This window comes from Lynx canadensis, chromosome D4, assembly GCF_007474595.2.
Source record: "Lynx canadensis isolate LIC74 chromosome D4, mLynCan4.pri.v2, whole genome shotgun sequence".
NCBI classification, from domain to species: domain Eukaryota; kingdom Metazoa; phylum Chordata; class Mammalia; order Carnivora; family Felidae; genus Lynx; species Lynx canadensis.
The window spans coordinates 4,317,363-4,328,556 of NC_044315.2; the positions used below are offsets into that span (position 1 = coordinate 4,317,363).

The 11,194-nt window shown below is 51.5% G+C and overlaps 1 long non-coding RNA gene across 4 annotated transcripts; it reads left to right on the plus strand.

Moving 5' to 3' along the window:
- Nucleotides 1-46: 46 nt before the first annotated feature.
- Nucleotides 47-10,095, plus strand: LOC115499811. 4 transcript variants are annotated; one of them, XR_003964303.1, is made up of 5 exons: nucleotides 47-133; nucleotides 2,266-2,368; nucleotides 3,322-4,420; nucleotides 8,310-9,573; nucleotides 9,673-10,095. It is a non-coding gene; the product is annotated as an uncharacterized LOC115499811 (long non-coding RNA). The 4 variants fall into 4 exon arrangements; XR_004344345.1 differs by having other exon boundaries at nucleotides 3,322-3,395; nucleotides 4,327-4,420; nucleotides 8,310-10,095; XR_003964301.1 differs by having other exon boundaries at nucleotides 8,310-10,095.
- Nucleotides 10,096-11,194: the final 1,099 nt, after the last annotated feature.

An 11,194-nucleotide genomic window follows, 5' to 3' on the forward strand; every position in this document is an offset into this window, starting at 1 on the left:
CGCCCTGCCTAATTACAACACGCGGGGAGGAAATTACACCGTGAAATGCACACGGACGGCCCGAGAGACAGAAATGGTCTTCCCTCGGGGTGGTTTATTTCAGCAAGAGACGAAAATGAACGCTATCAGTTTGGTAAGTGCACTGAGAAGCCCGGAAATTGGGTGCCTGACCGCATTTCTGGTCTTCTGAGAAACTTCCAGACTCTGAGCGCCTGAGCAGAAGTGCCTAAGATTATTGTTCAGCTCCTGCGTGTGATGATCGTCTCAGGCAGGCCACGCACCTGTGTGGAGGGCTGCCACGTAGGTATGCCGTCCGGATGCCGCCAAAGCAGAGTCTCAGGCGGTCGTCACCCAGGCAAATGGGCGGGAGAGCCCGGGGGGGAGGAGCAGGCCATGGTGTGTCCACATCCCAGCTTCGCTGCTCACGAGCTCTGCAGACAGGACAAGTCACCTCCCTTAACTTCTCTCTGCCTCCGTTTCCCCTTCCGGCAACCATTGATAATAATGGCGCCAATCTCAGGGCGTCTGGGTGGCTCAGTGTGTTGAGCATCCGACTCTTGATTTCGGCTCAGGTCAGGATCTCACGGGTTGTGAGTTGGAGCCCCACATCAGGCTCTGTGCTGGCAGTGCAGAGCCTGCTTGGGATTCTCTCCCTCTCTCTCTCTCCCTATCCCTCTCTCCCTCCCTCTCTCTCCGTCTCTCTCTTTCTCAAAATAAACAAATAAATTTAAGAAATAATGACGTCCGTCTCAACAAGTTGTTCCAAGGTTAAGATGAGCTAAGAGCTACTAACTGCTCGGGAAAGCACCTGAGCTGAGACAGTGAGATGTGTTCGGTATTATTATCAACCCAGTGAAAAATCAACCCGCACGAGGGAAACAATATCATTAACCCAAAGAGTGGGCGTGGGTGTCGTTGGGTGTGTGTGGCTGAGTGTGTGTCCCTGTGAATTGATGTGGACAATGAATTGCGTCACGGTGTCAGTGCGATAGACCCAGTGAGTGCTTACGTCTCCAAGAAAGGACAGCAGAGGTAGCTGGGGACAAAAGTTCAGTGCGTGAGGTTCTGTGGTGAGAGAGAGCAGGTGGGAAGGCTGACCAGGCTGCAGGACTCCGCGCAGCCGCACCAGCAAGGCTTGCGCGTTATTTAGGCAGGAAGGAGCACGGCTGCTTTGGGGAACGTGGTCTGCAGAAGAGACGTGCTGTTTTCAACGTGTTTTTATGCAAAATGTCTCACGTGAAGCATTAGTGTGGGGGAAGTGGCTGAAGGCCTGGACCCCCGGTCTAGATGACCCTAGGGCCCCCGTACTAGATGACTCTAGCACCCCCGTTCTAGATGACCCTAGCACCCCCTTCTAGATGACCCTAGGACCCCCGTATTAGATGACCCTAGGACCCCCGTTCTAGATGACCCTAGGACCCCCGTTCTAGATGACCCTAGGTAAGTCACCCGAGACCCTGGCGCCTCAGTTTTTCCATCTGGGAAATAGTACAACGGTGATATTGTATGTAACTGCAGTGTTGTTTAGAGGGTAGGAGTGAGCTGACCTATGGAAAGCACTGGCCACTAGGCCCTGCTCAGGACAGAAGCCTCCCTTCAGGTCAGAGAACTTCAAGATAAGTTCCCTGCCGTGGTCTTCTCGTCTACATGCTGGCTTTCTGGCAGAGGCCCTCAGGCCTCACTCAGGCCTCCTCGGCTCTCAGATAGCCAGACCTGGCTATGGTTCTAAAGGAGACAGACCCACGGAGGACGTTTTGCTCAGGGCCACACAGCAGAAGCAGCAAGCTGGGAGGGGGGAGCCGGATGAACTCAGATGGGGGAAAACGGAACCCGGTTACTCATACAGGTATGAAGAGCTGAGGTGGGGGGGCATGGGAAGGCGAGAACGTGGAGAACGACGTGGTCCCAGAGGACGGGCCTCCCCAAGCCGTTGCCAGCGGGCAGGAAGCGGGCAGAGACACACGGGGCGGGGCCAGGTGATCATGGTCACGTGCAGTGACAAGGTGGTGACAGATGCCACACGATCTGGGATTTTGAGACGTGGGCTTCCTGCTCCTCCCCACCCCCCAGATGCTCCTGCTTTGTGGCAGGGGAGGGGGCAGTGTGACTCCTGAACGGTGGGTGAGTGCTGGTGCCACGGTCCCCAGGGAGGGCCCCCCCCCACCCCACCCCGGCCCCGGGGACAGATGCCTGCCCGGAGCATGCTGGACTCACCAGGAGATGTGAGGGCGAACTCTTGGTGTAAAAGTTGGTTTACTTTCCCAGGGCTGAAGATTCCTTGAGAGAGGAGCGGACGTGCAAGGATTCGGCGCCAGGCTCTGCGTGTGCCGTTCGCAAGTTCCGGTTCTGCTCGGGGCTCCTGTAGCAGGTACTTCCAGAACGACCCCCCTCCGCTCCCCGCCCACGCGGCTCCAAGGCCTTGCGCCCACCTGCAGTGAAGGGTGGGGGTGTTGGGACCTGGAGTCAGGCCCGAGCTGCCCACGTTGGAAGCCGGGGGAGGGGGACAGCTCGGCTGGGCCCCAAGGGCGCGGAGCCGGGCTGGCCTGGTGGAACCGGGTGGAACCGAAGCCGAGGCCCTCGTGGCCCCGGCCTCCAGGCGGCGTCCTTCCTCGGGCTGTGCCGCACCTCGGCCCTTTTGCTTGCGGCCATCTGTGCGGTGGTGCCCAACGCAGGACTGGCGCTGCCCGCTGCCCGTGCCACACAGGACCCTTCTCCTAAGGCGCAAGAAGGTGACCTCTTCCCGCGTGGAACCCGCCCCTGCCCGAGTCCCGCGTGCGCTCCTCCCCAGCTGCCTGGGCCTCAGCCGCCCCAGGCCGCGGCTGCTTGCCACGTGGAGAGCGCGGCCAGGCCCCGCGCGGGGCACCTCCCCGCCCCGGGCAGCCCCGTGTGGCTGGCTTCATCCCGCTTCCTGGCTGCGCCAGATGGGACCCGGCAGGCCCCGCAGACACCCCCGATGCCTCCATCACCCAGAAACGCAGGCAGGGCGCAGACGCGGAGGGGCCCGCCCTTCCCCGAGGCCGCGGGTGGGGGTGCGGCGGGTAGCAGGACCCCCAAGTGCAGGGGGGCGGTCCACCGCCAGGTCGGCTGGGAGCAGGGAGAGGCCGGACCTGGGTGAGCTGCTCCCTGTCACTGAGCAGGGACGGCCCGTGGGCTTGGGAAGCTGGGGTCAGCTCGCTCACACAACCCCTGCTTGACTTTCCCGACCTCTCTGCCTGCCTCTCCTTTGGCCCACTCTTGGGATTGCACCTCCCGAGAAAGCCTCTCAGCACATGCGCTTTGAACTAGGAATCCCACATAGCCGGTGTTTCTTCTTTCTTCTAGAAACCGTAGAAGGTATTCCCCCAAATAGGTTCCTGATGGGATGTGCCTCACGGAAATGAGCAAAGGGACAAGAGGTGAGTGTTTGAGCCCCGCCCAGAAACTGGTGCCCAGGGTTCTTGTCTCTGGCAGACCACCTCCGACCCGGAGAGCGCCTTCTACACATTCCAGCAACATCGTTTAGTTTCTAAATGAGACTAAAGTTTCTTGGGAAAGCATGTGGGAAGCCACTTTTTTTTTGGGGGGGGGGGGTTGAGATGCATTTGTTAACTTTACTGGAGAGGAGTCAGATACATGGATATCTGTTGCTGATAAGGGGGAACATTTTGAAGAGTAGATTAGAAAGGAGGACTTTCTTGTTACTGAAAAGTATCTGCTTCGACCACTGACTATTTGAAGAGCGTTCTTTTCCCGGACAAATGTAATCATTTACTTAGCAGGGGAACAAGAAAGCCTTTGTATTTAAATAGGAAAGTCACCAAGGACACCCATTATTTTTGACATCAAAACTGAGCGACGAGGCAGGAAAAATCCAGATTATCGTGATGACAGGGAAGATGTGATCCAATGTGTTCGTTTGCTTGAAGGAGGCAGGACAACATGAGAATTCAGCAGCGCGGCTGGACAGGATTTAGAATTTACAATTTATTTATAAACAGTGGCTTTCCTGCGTCCGGGAGGCAGGTGGAACCGAGTGATGCCACATGACCCAAACTCCGTGTTCCTCTGCTTCCCCACGTGTGAACTGATCCCGCTACCCTCAGAGGTTCCAGGGAGTCACTATAGTTTGACTCCCTCAGTACCCAATCCCAGGCTCATCCCTCCAGCCTCCCTGTTTTTTTTGGATTTGCGAGTGTCCATACTTTCACAGACTTCCTTGGAGGTAGGGTGGCTATTTGACGTGAGTCTGGCCAGAGAGATGGACAAACTCATAGATGTCTCCCGGGTTCCTTTCTTCCTGCCTTAAAAATGGGTGTAATCCTGGAACTGTGGCACCCGTCTGGCAAGGAGAGAAGAGGTCAATGTCAGCAACGGCTTACCGCGTCTCTGAGCTTCGCGAATGTGCAGAAGACAGATCCGGGTTCGCTTAAGCTACAGCTGGGTGAGTATTTTGTGACCTACAGATTTTCATTTGTGTCTGAATAACATGGAAAGCATAACGTAACGTGTCTGGTGCCTAAAGGAGGCTTAATAAATGTCAGCACTTGTTTTTACATTTTAATATTATATTTAAATATATTTGAAATACGATTCAGAAAAGTGTCTGATTCCTAATAAAAAAAACTATTAAATAATTCATGCTATATCTAACAAAAACAAGTACAAGCTGACCTACGTAAAGAAAACTATTAAATGCTGAATAATGACATAAAAGGAGACACATAAGTAAAGAGATTGAGCACATTTCTGGACTAAAAGAGCCAATATTATAGAGATGACAGTCATCCCCAAATTAACCAATAAAGATTATCCCACTTAGTCAAAATTCCAGTGGGTATTTTGAGGGAGTTGAAAAGTTGATTCTCCTTTTCCGTTGGAAGGATAAATATCCCAAAGTAACTGAATTGGCCTTGAAAAAAAATAATAAATCTGGTGAATTTATTCAATTCATCCAACCAGATGTTAGAGCTACACTAATTAAAACAATGTGGCATCACTGAAAGAAATCGATCAATGAAATGGCGTTGAAATTCTAGAAATAGATTCGCATATAAATATAAAACCATATATGATAAATGATAAGTGTGATCATTTACAGCAAAGAGCATATCAGTCAGGGTTGAGCCCAGGAAATAGGTCGCTTTAGGTATTTTGGACAGAAGGTGATTTAAAATAGGGAATTAGACATTTTCTTTTTTTTTTTTAATTTTTTAAATGTTTATTTATTTTTGAGACAGAGAGAGATAGAGCATGAGCGTGGGAGGGGCAGAGAGAGAGGGAGACACAGAATCCGAAGCAGGCTCCAGGCTCCGAGCTGTCAGCACAGAGCCCGACGCGGGGCTCGAACCCACAAACCGTGAAATCATGACCCGACCCCGAGATCATGACCTGAGCCGAAACCGGACACTTCACCGATTGAGCCACCCAGGGGCCCCAAGGGAATCAGATATTTCTTTTCACTGCCATTGAGAGTACAGGAGCACATCCTAGGCTGGGTCTCCTGAAATGACTCAGCCTACATAGAACGGATTCAATGAGGGGACTCTGGATCTAACCTAGACATTGTTGCTGAAGCTATGCCAGAAACAAGAAACCCAGCCAGATATAAGAAACAACAGCCTCTCACATTCAGGGAATTGGACCATGGGGTCCAAGGCTGTGGTCTGGGCACGGAAGTCCCATTAAGAAGCTGTCCCTACCGCCATTGCTTCTTGACCTCCAGGAAGCTGGCGGATGGACACTGGAGCACCATGCCCGGAAGCTTCATGGTTTTGGAGTCCGTTTGCCAGTGGCAAGGTTCAAGAGACTTGGGAAGACAGTTCACTCCTTCCTTCCAGAATCTCTCGCGAGTACATGTAAATGATGCTAGAACATTTGCTTCCAGAACCTCAGTTTCAGGGGAGTCTGGAAGTGTTTCCTCTAGCTTTCAGTGTCCCCAAGTAGAAGCCAGATAACATGAAGGTTGAGAGAATTGATCCAAAGCGTCTGCTCGTAAGGGAAAAGAGCATCACATCGGGGTCATTGGTCAGGTCCCCACCGCGCCCCAAACATAAAAACATTCCCAAGTGATCACCGCGTTCCAAACATGAAAATATTTCCTTGCGATTGAAGATTGAGGTGTTGATGGATGCCTGGGTGGCTCAGTTGGTTAAGCGTCTGTCTGACTCTGGATTTAGGCTCAGGTCATGATCTCTCGGTTCATGGGATCGAGCCCCTAGTTGGGCTCTGTGCTGACAGCGTGGAGCCTGCTTGGGATTCTCTCTCTCTCCCTCTCTCTCTGCCCCTCCCCTGCTTGTGCTCATATGCTCTCTCTTTCTCTCTCTCTCTCAAAATAAATAAAGGAATTTTTAAAAAGATTTAAGTGTTGAAATTACACATAAAATGACTAAAAGACCTATGGGAGAACAGATCTATCACCTTGGGGCCAGGTGTAACATGAAATCCGGAGGCTATGGAAGAGAAGATAAATATATTTAACTGAGTAAAAATCACGCTGCTCTGGTTTGCTAACAGATACCCTACACCAAGTTAAAAGACAAAAAGGGGGAAATAGCTATCATTTTTATTCTGGACAAAGGGTTAATATTTTTAATCTGTTAGAGTTCTTACAAATCCACAGAAAAAGATCAACAGCCAATAGTGAAATAGGCAAAGGACAGGAATGACTAGTTTTTTTAAAACCTCAAGTGCAGATCCCTTTGAAGCATATGGAAACATGAGTAGCTTCGTTAATAATAAATACATGAAATTACAATGAGAATTTTTTACTTCGCCAACTGGCAACGTGCCGGAGAGTGATAACATCTACAGTTGGCAGGAGTGGTATGGAAATGGGGTGCAAATGGCTGCAAACTCTAAAAGTGAGTCTGGCTGTATGTGTCAGATGTTGACAGTCCCCGCCTTTTAACCTGCAACACGCTTCCTAGAATTTGTCTCGCGGAACAACGCTACCCTTCTCAGAATCTGCCCCACAGAAATACTCACGCAGGCTCGTTGACAGAGTGTTACCTGGACGGGGGAAGCCTGGCCACAGCTCTCAGTGCCCATCCGGGGGCCATTACTCAAATAAATGATGATGCATCCACTCAATGGGTTACTAGGCAGCAGTTAAAAAGAAGCAGGTCTAGGGGCTCCTGGGGGACTCAGTCGCTTAAGCGGCTTGGCTCTTAGTTTCGGCTCAGGTCGTGATCTCACGGTGTCATGGGTTCGAGCCCCACGTCGGGCTCCTCCGTGCTGACGGTGCAGAGGCTGCTTGGGATTCTCTGTCTCCCTCCCCCTCCGCCCCTCCCCCACTCACGCTGTCTCTCTCTCTCTCAAAATAAATAAATAGACTTAACAATAATAATAATAAAAAGAAGCAGCTCTATTTCTATTAACATTGAAAGATGGCAACAATATAGCAAGTCGGAAATAGATCTAAGTAGGGAACACGATCCCCTTGTTTCTAAAGACAAAAATGTGGACTGTATATGCAGCAGGTCTGAAGACGTGCAACCCCAGTTGCTTGGGTGGGGGGGGCGGTCACCTCGGGGCTCCAGGAGTAGAGCTTCCTGTGGGCAGAACTTTCATATTTTACCACCTGTACGTCTTCGAGGTTTAACATCATGAAAAGACTTGAAGATCCATAAAGAACGAAACCCCCAATTCAGCCAGGGAACCTAGAAGCGTGGCGTCTAGGTGACTGACACCCCCGTTAAAGTCAAAAGGTGCTTGGAGCTCACTTGACAGATGTGGAAATTAGGACCCGCACTTCTGTTGCTCCCGAGGCCACTTGGGAGGAATTGCATTATTCCTGAGGCCACGATTTCCGAATTCTAAAGCCAGAAGCAGAGACTGCCCTGGCATTTTAAGGTTGCATGGCACCTTCTACTCCCGGCTTATGGGGATTAACTTCCCTGCCAAGGTGGCTGGGTGTGTGGGACCAGCATCTCCCAGGCAACCTTGGGGTGGGCTGTGTGCAGAGTATCTCTTCGGATTAGCACCTGCAGTTACTGCCTCCAGCTCTTACTATTTGCTTTTTGTCTGCCCAATCTGCATATTATTTTATTTTTTTTTATTTTTATTTTTTGCTTAAACTTGGTCACCTTATCTTATCTGGGCTTGCTGCTTGCCTGTGCGAGCTGTGGTAATTGGCCTATTTCGGTAATTTCCTGAATACAATCGTAGATGTTATAATGTTTCAAAATTTCCCACGAAATTTTGTACTGGAACCTACATTTTCAACCCAGCCTCTTTTGTAAATCTATCCTTTGGTTCTTTGTAACAGATGATTCAGTACCCAAGATGGTTCAGTTAAAAAAAAAAAAAATCATTTCTTTCAAACTTGTCAGAATGGCCGAATCCTGGGTGTGAACAGAGGCAAGAGTCTGTGATTGAGAGTGCGCGTCCACAGCCTGCTGTGCGACCTTGGGCAAATCACTTGACGTCTCTGGGCCTCAGTTGCTCCATATGTAAGTTCGATGTGAGCTCCTATTACCTTGAATAAGACAATATTGTGGTAATTTTTGCCCAATTATCCGATCAGTAAAGCATTTGACAAGCCTGACCTGATTAACAGGTTACGGAGAGCCTTCTAGCTGTCGGAGGATGGGTGGATGGTAGAGGGGCCCAGGGAGAAAATGGCAGCCCCTGAAACCCATCCCATTCCATCCTCACTGACTGGGCCCCAGCCAGCTTCCCCTCCGCGTGACCCTGTCCCAACCTGCCCGTTCCGCACACAGGACGATGCTGCTTCACGAAGCTTCTCTGCCTTGGCGGCTTCTCAGTACACTCAGGGGAGAAGCCACGTGCTAACCGTGGTCCATGGGGGTCTACGAAGCCCACCCACTTCTGTCTCTTCGTCTCACACCTCTCTTCTTGTTCCCAAGGTGCCACAAACAGCTAATCTTCCTTCAGTTTTGTTTTGTTTTGTTTTTTACTATGTTACTCTCTCTCCCACCCCAGGGCCTTTGCCTATGCTGTTTCCGCTACCCAATGTTTGGTCCGGCCTTCTTTCTCTTTCATCAGATCCAGCTTCAGTATCATCCTCAATAAGAGACGGGGGTGTGCAGCCCACATCCTTTCCCGTTTGTACTTCTTGGGGTGGTAGCACCCCAAATTCCCTCTGTGGAAGCATCCCTCCCACACTCCACGGAGCTCACGCGGGGAAGCCACGCCAGGTCCAACAAATAGAAAGCTGTGAAAGTCTTTCCTTTAGTTTTCCCGGGGGAAGAGCCCTTCGGGCCTCCTAGCAATGGGGTGGGAATAGCGGCATCGTGGCCACACAGGCGGAGCGCTGAGGAATAAATGTGACCTTGTGCCCAGGCTTCCAGTAGGTCCTCACACACCCACACCTTCCTGTAACTGATCCGAGCCTCCTGGCACCTGCACATGGAAACTGAGCCCCTTTTGAGGGATCTGGCACCTGCGGGCCCCTGTGGGGCGGCCGCCTCGGCTCCGCAAGGCCAGCCCCTCTCAACGTTCAGTTTGCCCTCAGCCTCCAGTGGGTGGTTCCTCTCCCGCCCCCTTTGTCCCTCTTGCCGTTTCCCTGGAGGTGGAGAGAGGAGAAGAGCCGACTTAAGGAGAATGACTGCCCATCACCACATCCAGCCACAGGTTGGTCCCCCAGAAGCGCTCGGTCTTCTCCTCTCGGGAGGTGACCACAACCTTTTCCCGCGGTCCTCAGACCTCCTCCCTCATCCCCTCCCTGCTCAGACCCAGGAAGTGACCTCATGTGCTCCAGTCTCCAGAGGAAAGACCAATAACCACCCTCCATTTCCGGCCCCTTTCTGCAAGCCAGGAACACCAACTCTGCTTAATCTACGTGGGAAGGATGTTACTGAAAGGATGTTGAGTAGCTCACGGGTTCTACAGCGAGACTGCAGGGCAACAGTTCGTCTTAGAGGAGCCAAAACCAATGCCTGGTCAAGGGACAGAGCCGGCGCCGACTCTGGGCACAGACACTGCTGTTTCCATCACTAACCCTTCCGGTCCTGGATCTCGGACACTTCTGCTGAAATCACAGACGATGCGTCATTACCACGCCCACCAGAATGCTGTCGCTATAGTACCTGCTTTTTTTTTTTAATTTTTTTTTACGTTTATTTATTTTTGAGACAGAGAGAGAGAGCATGAACAGGGGAGGGTCAGAGAGAGAGGGAGACACAGAATCTGAAACAGGCTCCAGGCTCCGAGCTGTCAGCACAGAGCCCGATGCGGGGCTCGAACTCACGGACCGCGAGATCATGACCTGAGCCGAAGTCGGTCGCCCAACCGACTGAGCCACCCAGGCGCCCCAGTACCTGCTTCTTTTTATGACTGGTTTGCAACCCAGAACAGAGGATGGGGTTGGGGGGGGCGGGTAGGGAAACTACTGCATTAAATTTCTTAAAAATCTTTATTGTGTATTTTTGAAAGAGACAGAGCGTACGTAGGGGAGGGTTAGAGAGAGAGGGAGACACCGGGTCTGGAGCAGGCTCCAGGCTCTGAGCTGTCAGTGCCTATCCTGACACAGGGCTCGAAGTCACGGACCGTGAGATCATGGCCTGAGCCGAAGTCAGACGTTTAGCCGATTGGGCCACCTGGGCGCCCCAAGTATCCAACATTTTTGGCTTCAGGAATGGGAGTCCTCGTTCTCCATCACAAGACGGTGGATGCCTTAAGCCTAGGGATGAGGTTCTGATGCCAAGTGGCCAAAAACGAATCGACAGTGTCCACCGTCCAGCCCACTGTCTGCTCCACACACACTTACGCTTCTTCAAAAATGTCCCTGTCCTGGGGCGCCTGGGTGGCGCAGTCGGTTAAGTGTCCGACTTCAGCCAGGTCACGATCTCGCGGTCCATGAGTCCGAGCCCCGCGTCGGGCTCTGGGCTGATGGCTCAGAGCCTGGAGCCTGCTTCCGATTCTGTGTCTCCCTCTCTCTCTGCCCCTCCCCCGTTCATGCTCTGTCTCTCTCTGTCCCAAAAATAAATAAATGTTGAAAAAAAAAATAAAAAAAAAAAAATGTTCCTGTCTAACATAGTGCAAATCTCCCTCATAAAACAAAGCCCGTTCGAGAGCTGTCCAGAATCTTCTCTTTTCTGAGAACCAGGATCTCTGTATCATGACCATTTGTCCCTTGTTGCTAAAACGATCACCTCTCCATATTTTGTAATCTAAGGACCCGATAGCTGTCATAGCTCAATAAAATGGAAAGACAAAAGTTCTTCTTAATGATGTAGAAGAAAAAAGGGAGAGA